Here is a 16,463-nt window from a genome sequence, read left to right on the forward strand (position 1 = left end):
CTGCATTCAAAAGTTGGAATAAAATGAACATAGGGACACATTCAACATTTGCCCCTCGACATTTTAATCTTAGATATATTTTTCCTGTTTTACCCAGGCAGACTAAAAACACACTCCTCCAAGCAAACGCCCTGCATCAATTAATTATTGCGCAATCCGTCAGCAGCAGCGTATCGACAGACGGACGCAGAGGGGAGGACGCAGGCTGGGTTGGGGCTTGTAGGCGTGCATCGGCTGCCGGGACAAAGCCCACAATCGCACTGTGTAAGTAACTGCAGGCGGGGCCATCGAGGATGCTCACAGTGTCGGAGTATATCCCATTCTATCAGGGATAAGACCGCGCGCGAAGCTTCAGTACTGCTTACAAATGGATTTTTGCTTTTCGGGGGGGCTGTAAATCTCCCAACAGTGCGGACGGACAACGGGTCAAGACAAAGTCGGAAAGTGAGGCGGAAAGAGGGCAACGACTCCCGGTCGAGCTCCCACTGGATAACCTTGTATCAATTGAGCGCCACCGGGAGGTTATCATTCCATCAGAGGTGTGGAACGCTCTGCAAATGGCACAACTCCGCTGTTGGGACAGCCATGCACTTGGATGTGCAAGCGACGAGCCTCAATAGGGCCACTCAGGTGACAAACAAGCGCGCGACTGTCTTGCAGAAGGAATTGATCTCCCATCTTTCCCGGTGTCATTGCTTTGTCATTGGCTAACCAAGTGGTGGTTTCCAGGGATAACACGCAGTTGGATATTTGCATTTGAAAGAAGGGGGCGCGGGGAGCTCATGTGGACAGCAAATGTCCGCGAAGGCGGCGGCGCGCCGATTTAGCGGCGTTTTCTGCGCTCCTAAGCCGCATCCCAGTGGATCAAGAACGGGCGCTGGTTTGCTGTGGGCAGCCGCCGGCACCGCACCTCATTTATTTCAACTCGACTGATCCGCCTCACGTGGCCCCACAACCCCAAAAGTGAACCTCGCGCAGTGAAGAGCGAAGCGACAAAAATAGAAAAAGTGGACATCGACTATTTTTGGTGTCTAAAGAATGTTTCTGATCAGGAGTGGGATTATTTCACGCGTTCTTAGCTGAGAGGAATTGTGCACTTGGTTTGACAAGAGTGGAGATAACTGGAGAAATAACCTCTACCACCAGCGAGGAGGCGAGGGAGACGCAAAGGTAGGCTAGTATGTAATGTCTCCCTTTCTACTTTTATCCATCTGATTATTGCGCAATTTCCCCACTCTCCGGCTGCGTAATGCAGAGAGAGGATGTGAAGGAAATCAGGGAACCAGAGGAGGCACGATGGGGAGATAATGGCGCTTTAGGGTTCTCTCCTACACGGTGGAGATGTGGTGATCTCCACTTTGAAGACTGGAGGCAAATGGGGCAATGGAGAGAGAGGTGGGAAGTAAGACTAAATGTGGTTGAAGGGATGAGAGGTGGTGGTATTCCTGATTTTTATTCTGAGGGCCGAGCAGCAGAATGGTGGATAGCACTTCTGCATCACAGTTCTGAGGTTCTGGGTTTGAATCTCGGCTTTGGCCTAAGTGGAGTTTGAATGTTATGTGTGGGTCTTCTCCAGGTCCTGCCGTTTCTTCTCGCTTTTCAAAAACATGCATCTTAGGTTAATTGGAGGTACTTGAACCCCATCAGTTTCTTACATGGACACTACCAAACCCTTATTTATTGAAAATAAATATTAATTAGTGTTGTGTTCTTGTATTCCCCATCTCCATGCACCTTATGGACGTTTTCCTTTAGTTTTGCTAGATGTGCTGGAAAGAATTGCTCAACTTGGCGTTGCAAATCATGCTTGCAGTTCGATGGCTGACTATCATCACTCAACTCTATATTTATAGAACACTTTAAAACAACTGTTTTAAGCAGCAGATACAATGAAAACAGAAGAGGCTCCAGAATTGGACCCTGTGGAGCACCATATATTCTGTGTGTTCATAATGTACATATTCGTTCGACCGCTTTCTTTTTTTGCTTGCCATAGTAGATTAATTACAATAATAAAGATATCACATTTCCTAAGTTGACTACTGAGCGCACCAAATTCTTTGTAGCACAAATCACAACAAATCGAGTCGGGTGTGTTTCTGCCTTGCCCATGAGACAGACTCACCAATTCCCTGGTGTTTGATTGAACTCAGGAACTACTAGTCTAATATCTAATACAGACAAGCGATATAGAAACTGGGTGGACAGATGGAGTTTTGCAGAGGGAGGCTGGTTGGAAGGATGACTATAAGAATATACTGTATTGGTGAGGGCGTAATTAAATAAGTCAAAAGGGCAAACTGGCCAGGAGGACCAGTGCCGGACTGCGCAGAAGGAAGAGTAGACCTGGGTTGACTTAAAATGAGCCGTCAGGGGAAGAGGGCAGATGGAATACAGAGCAGCACAAGGGAGCGGAGATGGTCCAGGTGATAGGATGAGATGTGTTTATGGGCAGGGATGGGAGGGCGTAATGGTAGCGGAGAGGGAGGACTGCTGGGAAGGTGAGTGGCGAAAACAAGGGAGCCTGGTAGTGGATAATCATAAAATGGAATTGGGGGGTGGGGGGTGGCTGGGGGGTTAATGGTGGAAGCTGCCAAAAAGACACAGGAGAGTAACAGCAACAACTGGCAAGTATTGCAGCTTGCATTAAAAGCTCGAGCAGCAGAGTGCTATAGGGGCCAACTGTACAAAACAATGCTGTGCTGTAGCTACTCTTTGATATTATCTAATGGTCTGCTGGGTAATGGCTCTTGCTGCACCACAAGGAGACAGATAGAAAATATAGGAAAGCACATAAAGCGGAAGTGAGAGCAGCACGCAGCCAACAATATAGATACTTTGCTGCGTCAGACTATCAGTTTTGCTTTACCTGCTAGATTGGCTTCAACTTAAATGCTCCCATTTGCATTTTTATAGGCTTTTCCACCATGATGCATATAATATAATGATACAAATGAGACTCTAATAACATTGATGTGAATAAAGCATTTCATACTACTACTGTCTCCAAAACTTCCAAACTCGCGACTGTTTAAGGGTATTATTAACATAATTAGATTTTACACCAATCTGATAAACTAGATTATTTAGCATTTCATGCAAAATCAGTCTTCGGCTGTAATGTCTTAATTTGTCCGATCACGCAATGACGTAATTGATTCACGAAATAAGAAATTATATCGTATTTTATGTTTATCAGCATTTTTTGAAGAATTTTTATTTATGTGTTTTTTCCCATGAATTTCAGTTGACATCAATTATATGCGGGTCTTTCCACTATTCGTGGGCTGGGCCAGTTGACTGCAGAGTAAATAGAAAAGGTCGGTTATCGATATTTTTTTTTTTGATCGGTGATCAGCCAAAACTTCCTGACCATGTAAAGCCTAAAAATAATAAATCTATCTATGCCACTGATATGTAGTGTAAGGCAGAACCGTTATATGCTCTGCCACTACAACCACATCATTAGTATTTAAGTCTTGTTCATACTTTATGGGATTTTTGTTTGTGTTTTTGTGTCTGGTGGTGTGCTGTGAGAATTTTCTGGTGTAAAATATGCACTTATTAGCTCATTAGAGTTTGAGAAACTATTTTTAACATCATCATGTTTGTCACACATGGCATTTAAATCGAATCGAATACAGTAAATGGCCTTCCGAAACTTGGAGGGTCCTTCTTGTGTTTTCTCTACAGCTGAGTCTCTCCCAGAATTCATTTTGGTGCACCTGTCCTGTAGTAATGACAGCAAGTGTGAGCCCAGCCATTTATGAAGTGTCTAGTAAATTGAACAGAGAATTTATTGATAGTATAGTCCTTCACATAGCTGACTTGTGTGCAGCTGGCAAAGTCGCCAGTCCCACTCAGTGGGCCTATTATGTTCGTCTGGTTGACTGGCAACCTGTCTAGTGTTTAGTTACCATCACTTTGCTGACTCGGCAAGGAATGGGGCAACATTAATGGTGGAGGGGACAGTTTTTTCATCAGCACTATAAGAGTGCTACAAGACCACGTACTTACTAACCAAAGACAGTATGACAAAAATGACATTTGAAGGATGGACAAAATATGTGTCATTTTGTGTACTACTTTGACAAAACTCCACTCAAAGAGTCTAATTCCAAACCCCCAAATGAACAGGCAGACTCACTCATCTATATGTACTGTAACAGATGTGTGGAGTATAGGGCAATTCACTCTGCTTTGTAAAGGAGCCAAACAAAATGAGTGCGCCTAACCTGCATGGTGAGTCCGTCATTCGTCACAACAACAGCTTGTCCAAGTCACCATATACATTTGCAATGGTATTAACAACATTAAATATGTCCATGTTTTTACTTATGCGCTTTGAACCATCTGTCATGCTTCTTGTGAAGAAAAAAAAAATGATGTTGTCTGTACCTTTGTTGAGATCGGTGACTCTTCACATCCCAGCATTTATTACGGCATCCGATATGGAACTGTTTACCATTATAAGGATATTAAACATGGTTTAAGTGTGTCTATTACCCATCATTCCTTGAATGTGTCTCAACTAACTGTTGGGTTAGATCTGTGTTGCACATTGATGTCATGAACCGTGACTGTGACTTGGGTGTGAGACAGTAAAACCTCCGGATAACTCCAGTAAACTTAACTTATTCAATCCCAAAAACGTGTAAATACGTTTTGTTTTGTTTTTTTTAAATACGAAAAACGTATTTATACAATTTTTTTCGTTTTTTAAATGCAATCGTATACAGAAGGCTTAGATGCAGCTTCTGACATGAAGAAGTGGCTTAAAGCTAGGGATGCACGATAATGCTATTTTCAACCGATAAAGATAATCCAATAATTTAGAAGTGCCGATGTCGATAACCGATAAGTAAGCCGATAATTGTTTGCAAAATTAACTTGAATACAAATATACTTTTGAGTCCTACTATAAGTCTAACAAATACATTGAAACATTGTATAAACTTTGCACAATGTTTCAATGTTTGTAAAGCACCATGAAGCTGATTTTTTTTATTATCATAATTATTTATTATTTTTATTATCATAAGCTGAATTCTTTATTATCTGGTTTATCGGTATGAAATCAAATTGCCGATAATTATCGGCCGATTTCTCTACTTTCTGTTTTATCTGTTTGACATCAAATTGGTCGATAATTGCCGATAATTATCAGTCACCGATATTATCGTGCATCCCAATGGTAATTATTACAAGAAATGGCCAGCAGGTGGCAACATAGTATAAGAGATCAGCCAGGGCCTTGTTGCAACAAGCACTTTTTGACAGTGTTTTCACCAGGAATGTGAATATTGATGAAACCTAGCGATATTCTAATGCTAATTTCTGCAAAATCGAAACATATACAAATACACCTTTTTTCCTGATGAAAGAAAAGACTAATCTTTATTTTGGTAGGTTTCATATTTTTATAGCAATAGAACACAATATTCTGCGGACCTTACAAAATCAGTCAAAATCCATTAAAACAGCCGGGAGTGAATGGGGTTTCTTAGGTGAAAATGGCTCGGAGTGAAAGAGTTAAACTAACTCTAAGAAAATAATCCACTGGCATTTCACCATTGTATCAAAGTGACAATGTTTCCAGCTTCAGTTTTCCTTTTGAAGAGAAAATGCGCATTTTAGTCACAAGTCTTTTGGTTTGAATAAAAAGAATATTCTGTTTGTTGGACATGACTGAGGTATTGCGTGTTTTGGCACACGTTCTAGTGGATCATCATTGCAGTTTGCTTTTATTAGTTATCAACTACATTGGATGTTTATTTTTTGTCTGCCTTTTAGATGCCACAAATATCTAATAATGACACAAAGAATTAAGAGGCATACATTTATTTAACAACCAGTTTCTAGATCAGGGATAGGCAATCTCGGTCTTCGAGGGCCGCAGCCCGACAGGTTTTGCAGGTTTCCCTCTTCCAACACAAGTTGTTTCCAATCAATGGGATCATTATCAGTCTAAAGCAGAGCTTGCTGATGAGCGGATCATATATCAGCTGTGTCGGAGAAGGGCAACATCCAAAACCTGCAGGACTGCAGCCCTCGAGGACCGAGATTGCTCATCCCTGTTCCAAATGAACACAGGAGAAGCACTCTATTTGTTCAGGTCTGATTTATCTGACCGATTTTCAAATCCAGTATGCAAACAGATGGAACACGATGATTCCTCGGGCCTGTAGAGGTCAAGTGTCAAGCTTCTGGAACCATTCCAGTTTGGGATCTCAGGAGAGAAAGAGCTGATGTCTGCTTCATCATGTTGGACACTGAAATTGTGTACAACATAATGCAGCCGCCCGATTACTGACACAGCAAATAGAAAACGAATACAGCAGTTTTCTGACAAAGGTGATGAAGCAAAATTGCTTTGTCTGAGGTTATGTCGAGTTCAATGAGTTAAGATATTGGATGAGTTGAATGAGCATATTTAAATTGACAACATTAATTAATAAAAGTAACCCAGTTTAAAAGAGTCTCTTCATTTCACAAGTCTAAGAATTGATTAATCAATAAAGTCATGGTTTGAATAGTAGATGAGCATGGTAAAAATCTACCAGTGACATTATGATTAGTGTAATAATGGTAATATTTCATGCATTTAGATTTTTTTAAATTGATTTTTTTACCTTGCACCTTTGAACAAAATCTTCTGTATTTGGCTCATTGTAAAATCCATCGCTGTCTGTCAATGTCATATTTAATGGCACCAAAGAGAAGTGTAAATTCTAAATATTGTACGGATACTTTTTTGCTGTCTCTGTGGGAGAGTGAAGCCCATGCTCACGAGAATTCATGTGAAAAGTAAGTCTTTGTGAATAGAGCAAAAATCTCTCTCTAAAAAAACGACCTATGCCAACCACTTAAGTTCAAGGCGAGAAGAAGATTTGATTCATCAGCAGCTTACATAAAAGAAAAGAAAAGAAAAGAAAAGAAAAGAAAAGAAAAGAAAAGAAAAGAAAAGAAAAGAAAAGAAAAGAAATTGAGTCATTGGAGGAAAAAGCAGCACACAGTGATGGTCACATTGCCACAAAAACGCTCAGTTCAAACACACAATACCGTCATTGCAATGATTGCATTAGATTGTGTTCAATATTTAACCCGAATACTACACTACACTACACTACACCAAGAAATTATTTACTGTTTAAAATTCATTGGAAAGTGATGTATCGTATACTGCAGGTCATTTCTGCCTGCAGTGATGTTTCTAAATCAACACATTGGAAACAGAATCAAAGAAGGACGGCCGGGGATGGCGTGCAATGTAGCTGCGATGAAAGGCAAACATTTGCGAGATGGAGGAAGGCTGTGATGATGAGAAGGATTTGATTTTATTAAAAAAAAAAAAAGAAAAAAAAAAGAGATACATTTAGAGAAAATGTGGTGTTGTTGATCTGAAGATATTACCGTAGAGAAATGAGAGAAGAAAACAAAAGGTCAAATGAAATTTGAGGTTTTAGAATCTATAATGAAAAACATAATCACAATTATTGCCCGGTTGTTCAAAACTGGTGGATTTAACTGACCGTTAACTTTTAACAGCACCACATGGTTAATCTTAACGATGTCGTTAACTAATATGTTTTGAACAGCGCATATTTAAAAGTGTCGTGTTTAAAGGTGCGGTTGTGGAACCAAACGCAGGGAAGCAGGACGAGGAGGCAGAGGTGAAGTTAAAAAAAACAAAAAAAACCCAAACAAAACTCTAAAAGACAAACGTAGTAAGACACGGGGCAAAACATAGTAGCATAGCATGACGGCAGGAAAACAATGAATCGACACAGACAGAGGGGAGACAAGAGACTAAATTCACACAAACAAATTGACACAACGAGAAACAGCTGGGCAAGACACAAGTGGCTGAGGGTGCTGATAGGTTGACACACGAGGAAGCCAGACAAACACAGGTCGGCAGGACAATGCTTGACGAGACAATGGGAGACACACAAGGAAAACAGAACATAACGCAAACATAAGATAAACTTAAAAGGACGACAAACTCAAAGAAAACCCACGCAAAACTCAACCCTGACATAAGCAAAAACTAAAAAACAAACCAAAACCCAACCCAAACCTGACAAAAAGTTGATTAGATATTAGTGGATTAAGATTTTTTTGGTGGTTAACTCGTGGTAAATATAACCGAGAATTGAACAACCCGGCACTGGTAGAGAAAGAACTGAAGAGAAGTGATTATTTAAGAAGGTAAATGAAGAAGAAATGATGGGCAACCCAAAGAAAAAAAAGAATGAAGACCGTGACGTGGCAACTGCCTGTTTTATGGTTTGCTACGGCAAATCGAGATTATGTCTTCTCGATGTTCTCAACAAAGCGACACGTTGTCCACTACAGTAGGGGTTCAAATGTCGACACCGATATGCGTGTGTGTGCGCGCGTCTCCACGCACGCTATGACAGATGCTGGCTCACTGGCACATCTCCAGCTCACCAGGGAAGAGCGAGTGAGCGATGGTGCTGAGCGTGAGGAGAAAAAAAAATGAAAGGTGGAGAGAAGTAGAGAGGACTGATGCCAGGAGAGACAGAGAGCACAAGGGAGTGAGTGGTGTGCTGAATGCCAAGCAGCATGCACGTAGAAAGGTGCTGTGTTGTGCTGATATATCACTGCTCAGCCAAACCACTGCATCCTGTAAGTTACCAAAATGCATCTCTGGGGATGACAGTTTTATATCCTCACTTTTTTTTTTTTTTGCGCCATAGCAGAAAGAGAAATAGCTGATTTTACGATGTATTTTCTTAAAGGTAAAAAAAAAATATATAAACATTTTGACACAATTTTGAGCTGGTATGTATATAAGTGGGGCTTTTAACAGCTAAGGCGTTCACATGCGCAAAGGTTATTTCCGTGCCTCTGGCGGTCATTCGGGACTCATAGAACGGTACAGTTACATACGTAACTGTCACTTTTAAGAGTATTATGGAGATTAAAGTGCATTTCCCCTCCCAAAAAAAACCTTTGTCTCTTACGGTACAAAAACGGGTATCTGTTGAAGTCTAATATAAACTATTACCAGTACATGGACAAAAGACTAAAAATACTCATGCTACTCGTGTCAAGTTAAATGCCAAGGGAGTAAATGAGACTACAACTCTGGCTACATGAATACTATTCATAGTGTATAATTACCGATGGCCTCTACTGAAGGTGCCTGCAGTAAAAGGTTTAATTGCAGTAGCAGGAGAAGCAATAGATTTAAAATTCACTGTGGACCAAAACATTACAGTAAACAAAATATAAATTGGAAATGGTGCCTGAAGGCATAAAGGTACTGAACCCCAATAGGGCTCAAGTCATGCCATTGCTATTACATCAATTGACTCTGCTTTGGAGTTGCACAATGCTGTGTGTCTTCCGAGATCCAATTTGAACACATTATTTTATTATTATTATTGTTTTTTTTTAATGGATCACTAATTGCCCTAAACTTATTGTCTATAGTGCCCTGCAATTGGCTGGCAACCAGTCCAGAGTGTCCCCCGCCTACTGCCCAGAGCCAGCTGAGATAGGCGCCAGCACCCCCCGCAACCCTTGTGAGGAATAAGCGGTCAAGAAAATGGATGGATGGATATTGTCTATACTGTAGTGAGTGCACCCTAAATAGCATGTATTTTATATGGAAAACAATATTTAAAAAAAAAAAAATCTGAAAGTGAAAATATAATATTCATTCATTCATGTATTCATGCGTTCATTCATTCAGTGCATATATGTATAGAATACTAATAAAAAGTTTCATTTTGTAATAACTACGTAATAAATGCGTTGTAACAAAACAATAGTAAAATGAGCCCATCTTGAAACCCAACCGAAACGTTTTCATACCCATGCTGCATGAAGCCAAATAAAGTACCTACAAGTTACACAGTTCCACTCATGTAGAGATAGTGACCTGCCATGTGTAAGCCTGTGTGGCCATTTTGCTAGCCTACGTAAAGTGATTCCATTCCTTTTCCATCAGTGTGTGGCTGCATTCGAGGGCTTGGACAAACTCTTCCTGTATGTTCTTAAATCCCATTTCCATTCCAGTGATGTATTAAGCAGGTGGTGGAGCAGGAGCAGCATGAATGAATCGGCCTGTTGTTTAATATGCTAATCCATATAAAAACATACAATTAATAGATATTTATAGTTTTCACTCAGTCGCAATTAATTATAATATCAGAATCAGAATAACAGCAGGCTTGTGCAGCCCACGGCTTATTCCAAAAATAACATTTAATCCGGCCGCTTCAAGCTTGTGCTTCTCTGCATTGTACGTCTTACCTTTTTTTGACAATGGATGACACCGCACTCACTCGGCGAGATCAACCGCTGGAGAAAGAGTAATGGGCACGGTATCGCTTGCGTTAACATCAAATGACTGTGAACATTCCAAAAGGAAAAAGAAAGTCACTCAAGTCAAGAAGCAGTGTGACTGAATTTCTGCTGTTGAAGCAGTTTAAGACTGTTTTATTGAAAGACACTGAAAAACAAAGGACAGCAGAAAGATTTTTATACCGTGTCTAACAAAGTAGAACCCTCGGTAGGTTTAGAGACCCCTGTTTTGGAATATGTGCAACTTGTGCCTCCAGTGGAGAGTTTTGTCGCCAGCTCATGTGTAATCGCGAGGTCTGTGGTGACATAGCAGACCTGACAAGCAAAGCCGGATAGCGAGTGGAGATAGATTGGAAAGGAGTGTGTGCTCACCCATCTATCTCTCCTCATCAATTACCAGTGTCAGACAGAAACAGTGGCACATAATGGATGGATTCTCCACTCTTTTCCTCCCCCTTCTCAATCAGTTCACTCGTTCATTTTTCTCCACTTGTGCACTCCACTCTTTCTCTTCTGCTTCTCACTTCTCGACAGTGTAGTTTGTATTCACACTCTTTCCCTGTGACTGTTTGTATCATCTTCTGAGCCGCTGTACTGTGGTTGATGGCAATAAGCATTTATTGTCATACAAATGAAAGTGGTCTCAGATTGCATGCTGTAGACAAACCCAGAATCTTTAATGAGTGGAGCACAGTGAGCTATCACATCAGACTTTTGTCTTACTGGGGTAAGTTCTTGCGATTTGTACTTTCGCAGTGGCATGTTCTGTTTGATAAAAAAGGATAATAATAAAAACATCCATTGATGATGATGTTCCCTTGTGTAATTATGATAGCAGGAGCGAAGAGCAGTTTGATTGGTGTTGACAGCCTCTTTTCAGTCACAGCAGGAGTAAAATGCACAAGCTCAGATTCAGTTCCAAATCAGCAACTGAATTGTTGTGGAACTGTAGATCAGAAAAAACAAAAACTTATTATTATTATTATTATTATTATTATTTTTTTTTTACCTATAATATAGTCAGCAGTAGCATATTCCTCAAAAGCCCTAACGAGGGCTGAGTTGAAATAAATTAAATAATCAATATCGAATCAATTTTCCTTTTCAAGCCTGATCTTTTCCCCATAAATTTATAAGAAAAGTTTTTTTTGTCTATTTTTTTGTTTTCTTGACATTTACTGTTCACATGAATTTAAAATTATTTTCTCACATTTATGAAAGACCTGACGTATTGTACTTTAAGACAATTCAGAATCTTTTTAATTTATATTTACAGCTATTGTAAGGTGAAAAGCTCGGTCATCCGGGAGGGACTCAGAGTCGAGCCGCTGCTCCTCCGCGTTGAGAGGAGCCAGCTGAGGTGGCTCGGGCATCTGGTTCGCATGCCTCCTGGACGCTTCCCTGGGGAGGTGTTCCGGGCATGTCCCACCGGCGGGAGGCCCCTTGGACGACCCAGGACACGTTGGAGAGACTAAGTCTCTCGGCTGGCCTGGGAACGCCTTGGGATCCCGCCGGCGGAGTTGGTTGAAGTGGCTGAAGGAGGGGGGTCAGGGTTTCCCTCCTGAAGCTGCTGCCCCCGCGACCCGATCTCGGATAAGCGGTAGAAGATGGATGGATGGATTTACAGCTATTGAATTAGAATTGTGAAAATGTTTTCCATCTCATCCTTGCTGATGCCAATGTTTGTGTAACACGTAAATGTTTATAACCACTAAATCATTTAATCATTTACTTAATTCGGAATTTAATATTTGTGGAGTTTTTATCATGTCCTTGATATTTAAGAAGACTTGTCGTTCCATAATCAATATCGGATTGAAGTGAAGTGAAACAAATCAAATGAGGAAAAATCGAATTGATTGACGAAATTAGAATTGATACCAAGACTCAAGTCCTGTCAATTGTTACAATTACGGATGGACATTAAGCTAAAAGCCCTCAATGGGAAAAAAAATACTGATCAATTAATTAACTATTTTGTTTTTTATACTGTATATTAGGGGTGTGAATTTCCTAGTACCTGACTATTCGATTCGTATCACGATTCAAAGGTCACGATTCGATTCGATACCGATTAATCCCGATACGAATTTACAAGTCCATTGTTGCAATTTTTTTTTTATTTAAATTTAGAAAATACTCATCAATAAACTTGTACAGTGTAAGATTTGTATGAAAATTTATTATTTATTTATCTGAAACTTCAGTCTTATACAGGTTGTAATCTGTTTCATGTTTGAACAGCATTAAAATAAAATATTAAGGCTTAATGTTCCATTAATATAAAATTTTTCCATGCTTAAGGTGTGAACCCTAAGACGTTTTGGTAAATATTTTTCCATCAAAAATGGATATTTAAAAATGGATTCAGCCGCCTATTGAATCGATTCGAGAATTGCACGATGTAATATCACGATATATTGCCGAATCGATTTTTTTTAACATCCCTACTGTATATGCATTTGAATAATCAATCATTTCATCAGTCCTCGAAAGCTGGAGTCCTGCAGGTTTTAGATGTTTGCGTCTTGCAGCACACCTGATTCAGATAATCAGCTCATCAGCAAACCTGATACCGTTCCTGATCTTTAGAACCAGGTGCACTGGAGGACGGAAACATCGAGGACCAGGATTAGGGAAGCCTGCTCTTGCCCATAGTAAGCTTGGATAGGTTCCAGCTCACCTGTGACCTTAATATGGCCAAAGCATAGAATTGAGTTATAGTACTAAAAAGTGTGCCAATTGCCACACTCAGCAAGCGTTTATCCCTGCCGCTCCATCTCCAGTGCACATTTCTTGTTGGTCACATTTATTCAGACCTGAACCAGAATATATTGTTTTGCTTTTTTTTGCCAACCTGCTGCAAAATTGTGTGGAAATGATTATGTCTCTGTGGGTCTGATTTACTAAAGGTCTGTGAGCGCAAAAATGGGCACACACTTGACTGTGCACACAGATGTGGAAGCTGATTTACTAGCTGTCTGTCCAAGGGGAAAAATGACCGCGCATTCATTCTGCACATTTCTACCTGAATGCTCAAAATACAAGTTGGAGTAGCTGCAAATTGACATGTTTATTCTGAGTTTACCGTGTTGTGGGGGTGTCAGAAATTTGGAAGGGATGAATCCACGTAGATGAAAAGTGTGCGAAGAAAGGACTTACTGTACGTGCAAACATGGGAATATGGACCAGAATCAATTTAGTTCATGTAGTCCAACTAAATTGGGTTTTAGTACGTCTGGTAACTGAAGCAACAAAGCGGAATTCACAAAAGCCATGTGGGGCTTGTTGTCTCAATTATGCAGGTGTTTCCTGAAAGACATATGGAAGTTCCGCTTTTGAAGTTTCAACTTTCTAACAGGATGCACCCAGTATAGCATCTGCCAAGGGTGCTCGATTTTAAAATTAAATGTGCATTCTGGGAGGAGGATATATTATTCCATTAATTTAGGACATGCAGTTTAACTGATCCAATCTTTTGAACATGTAAATTATGATTATTATTGACAAATCGTTCTTCCTTTAAATTTGTATTTTTACTTCAACTTGTTTTTTAATACTTGTAATGTGTTGATGTTTATATGTTCAATAAACCAATAAACCAGATGCCTAGGAAAAATGAGAAGCAACGGGGAGAATTTTTCTGCTTTTATAACCCTTTTTGACATGCCAGAAAAAAAAAAGAAAAAATAAATGGATATATGCCGTTTTTTCAATTTTTATGTGTGCTGTCCCAAATTTTAAATGCAATAGTACACATGAAGGGTTGATTCCAATTCCCAAGTCCTTGGGAAAACTTTATGCAAGGCGTTCTCACAATTACTGTATTAGAGCAATGGACAATAATAGCAGTTAGTATGTGTGCAAGATGGTGTTAGTCGCCAGGTGTGGAACAGTCTGCCACTGACTTAACTATAAAGCCTGAACCACATGAGAGAAAATTCTGATTATTTGTAAATAGAGTATTTATTGTTCGTTGGAACAAACAAAAACATTTTTTTTTTTTTTTTGAAAATCAACTTCCACGTATGACTTTTGATTTGTATCACATTTGATACATCCGGTCACAGTGCTTTATATTTGAACATTTACAACTGTCAAAAATCTAATAATAAACAGAGATATCAAACATTAGTATTTCCAAAAATAAGAATAAAACATTTCCCATAATTAATAAGTATAGGTGTCTCTACTTTCTCAATTGGGGCGATCTTGCAAGGTCGCTGTAAAAGCCATCAGCTGGGTGATACTGCCCTCTAATGGATTATCTGTGCAATGCATGTATCGGATCATATACGTCAGGGTTTTAATGGAACAAAATTTACTCATTAAATAGAGGGCTTAAAATGTCTTGTATTTAGCACGATACCTTTAGGATTAATTTGTTCCTAATTGCCCAGTTTCATGTGCTCAGTGTACGGCTGCCCTTTGTAGATTACATGCAACATGTCCACCAGTAGCGCATGCAATCTGTTATAGTGAATACGCAATTTGGGCGTTTTAGCAAATCGAGGCCCACGCTCGCAAACTAAATGACGGTAATCAAAGCATAACCTTTACATTTGTATTTGACATTGGTAGTAATAGCATTTCGCAGCCAGAGGGCCACGGTCACCTCACTCATCAGTGCTGTCATTGTGGATGTCTTTCATTAAAAGTTGGGTGCAGTCCAGCAATGTGACATCTGCCATGTGATCGCTTTGTGTGTTTAGTCATGCTTTATAGCTTCTGGGGGGCCCCGTATAGAATTAGATGCCACGTGCACTGTCCTTGCAGTGCAGTCTGCACAGCTGTGTAAGTAGGATTTAAAAGAAAATCTATTACAGTAAATAATTTCAGATGGATTTTTTTTTTAGACTTTTAATATGAGTTTTTCATTACATGGCAGACAGATGTGTAGAGCTTGTAGAATATCGTCGCAGCTATGTGAAAAACACTTTTTTTTTTGTTATGTTTTTGGGATAAAAAAAAAAGTGATCATATATTGTTTTGCATTGAATGATTATGTAATTTCCGTAAAGCATCGTTTGAATGCCAAATAGTAATCAGCACATTGACAAATGAATTTCCGTTTCAATAATCAAACATGATTTTCATTGTCTTCTCATCTCTTCATAGATTGGAGCCTTGGAACTGGACATTGTCATATTGACTGCTCTGTCATTTTGTTATGTACTGAGCTACTTAACATCCTTTCATGAGATAGGGATAATTGTACCGCTAAACTAGTCTGAATAAAGCATGTCAGTCTGTAATATTTGAATTGATCTATACTGCATACTGTGACTAAGCCCAGTTATTTTTTATTTTTTTTATTTATTGTTTAATGTGGTAGAAAATCAAAGCACCCAGTTTTAGACCTGAGCTGAGAACTTGAATCTTGATGATGCAGATGTGCTCACAAAATGTCCCACTGTGCTGCCACAACATTATTTTAGCAAGGTATAATCTTAGAATCCCCCCCCCCCCAAAAAAAGTACAAATAAAATTTCCTATTTTCATACTCAGTACACATATAGAAAAGTTCAGAAAAGTCAACAAAATTTAGTTGACTATTGAATAATGCTAATTTGTTAAATGTTCTTCCCTTTTCTAGGTAACATTTATATTAAAAAAAAATGTTACTACATACGACAATCCTCAGCTACTATGGTTGATAGAGAGTTATTTTACAAACGTCGAATGTAGGTTAGTTTTCCTTTGAATATAGCTGTCAGGCACACGTCAATGCACATACGCAAACACACAGTGGGGAACGCATTCTACGCTTCTGTCGAGTTGCACTCAAACATGGAAGGTTTCTTACACGCAAACTTTTTTTTGGTCTAATTTACAGGCATGCGTGCAGTTCCTGATGCATATTAGATGGTGGTTTGATTGACAGCTGTGGAGGGCTGAGAGAGAGAGAGAGAGAGAGAGAGAGAGAGAGAGAGAGAGAGAGAGAGAGAGAGAGAGAGAGAGAGAAAAGGCATGAATCAGTATGGCAAAAGCCTGATATTGCATACTGCCTGAAGCGCCACCTCTTCATTTTCTCATAAATTTCACACCTTGCATGCATATTTTTAGGACCTGATTGAGAGTCCAATAAAACTCAATTGACTCATATAGAGTATTTTAAGAGATTA

The 16,463-nt window shown here is 39.5% G+C and overlaps 1 protein-coding gene across 5 annotated transcripts in view; it reads left to right on the forward strand.

Annotated features, from left to right (window-relative positions):
* The first annotated feature begins 200 nt into the window (after positions 1–200).
* Positions 201–16,463, forward strand: part of LOC144033498 (leucine-rich repeat and fibronectin type III domain-containing protein 1-like protein) — a 156,375-nt gene continuing 140,112 nt past the window's right edge. For all 5 annotated transcript variants that reach the window (XM_077541653.1, XM_077541656.1, XM_077541657.1 and 2 more), the window contains exon 1: positions 201–1,170. The gene's annotated coding sequence lies outside the window, so the exon portion shown is untranslated. The remainder of the gene's footprint in view (positions 1,171–16,463) is intronic.

Source organism: Festucalex cinctus, chromosome 13 (assembly GCF_051991245.1).
Source record: "Festucalex cinctus isolate MCC-2025b chromosome 13, RoL_Fcin_1.0, whole genome shotgun sequence".
In the NCBI taxonomy this organism is placed as follows: Eukaryota; Metazoa; Chordata; class Actinopteri; order Syngnathiformes; family Syngnathidae; genus Festucalex; species Festucalex cinctus.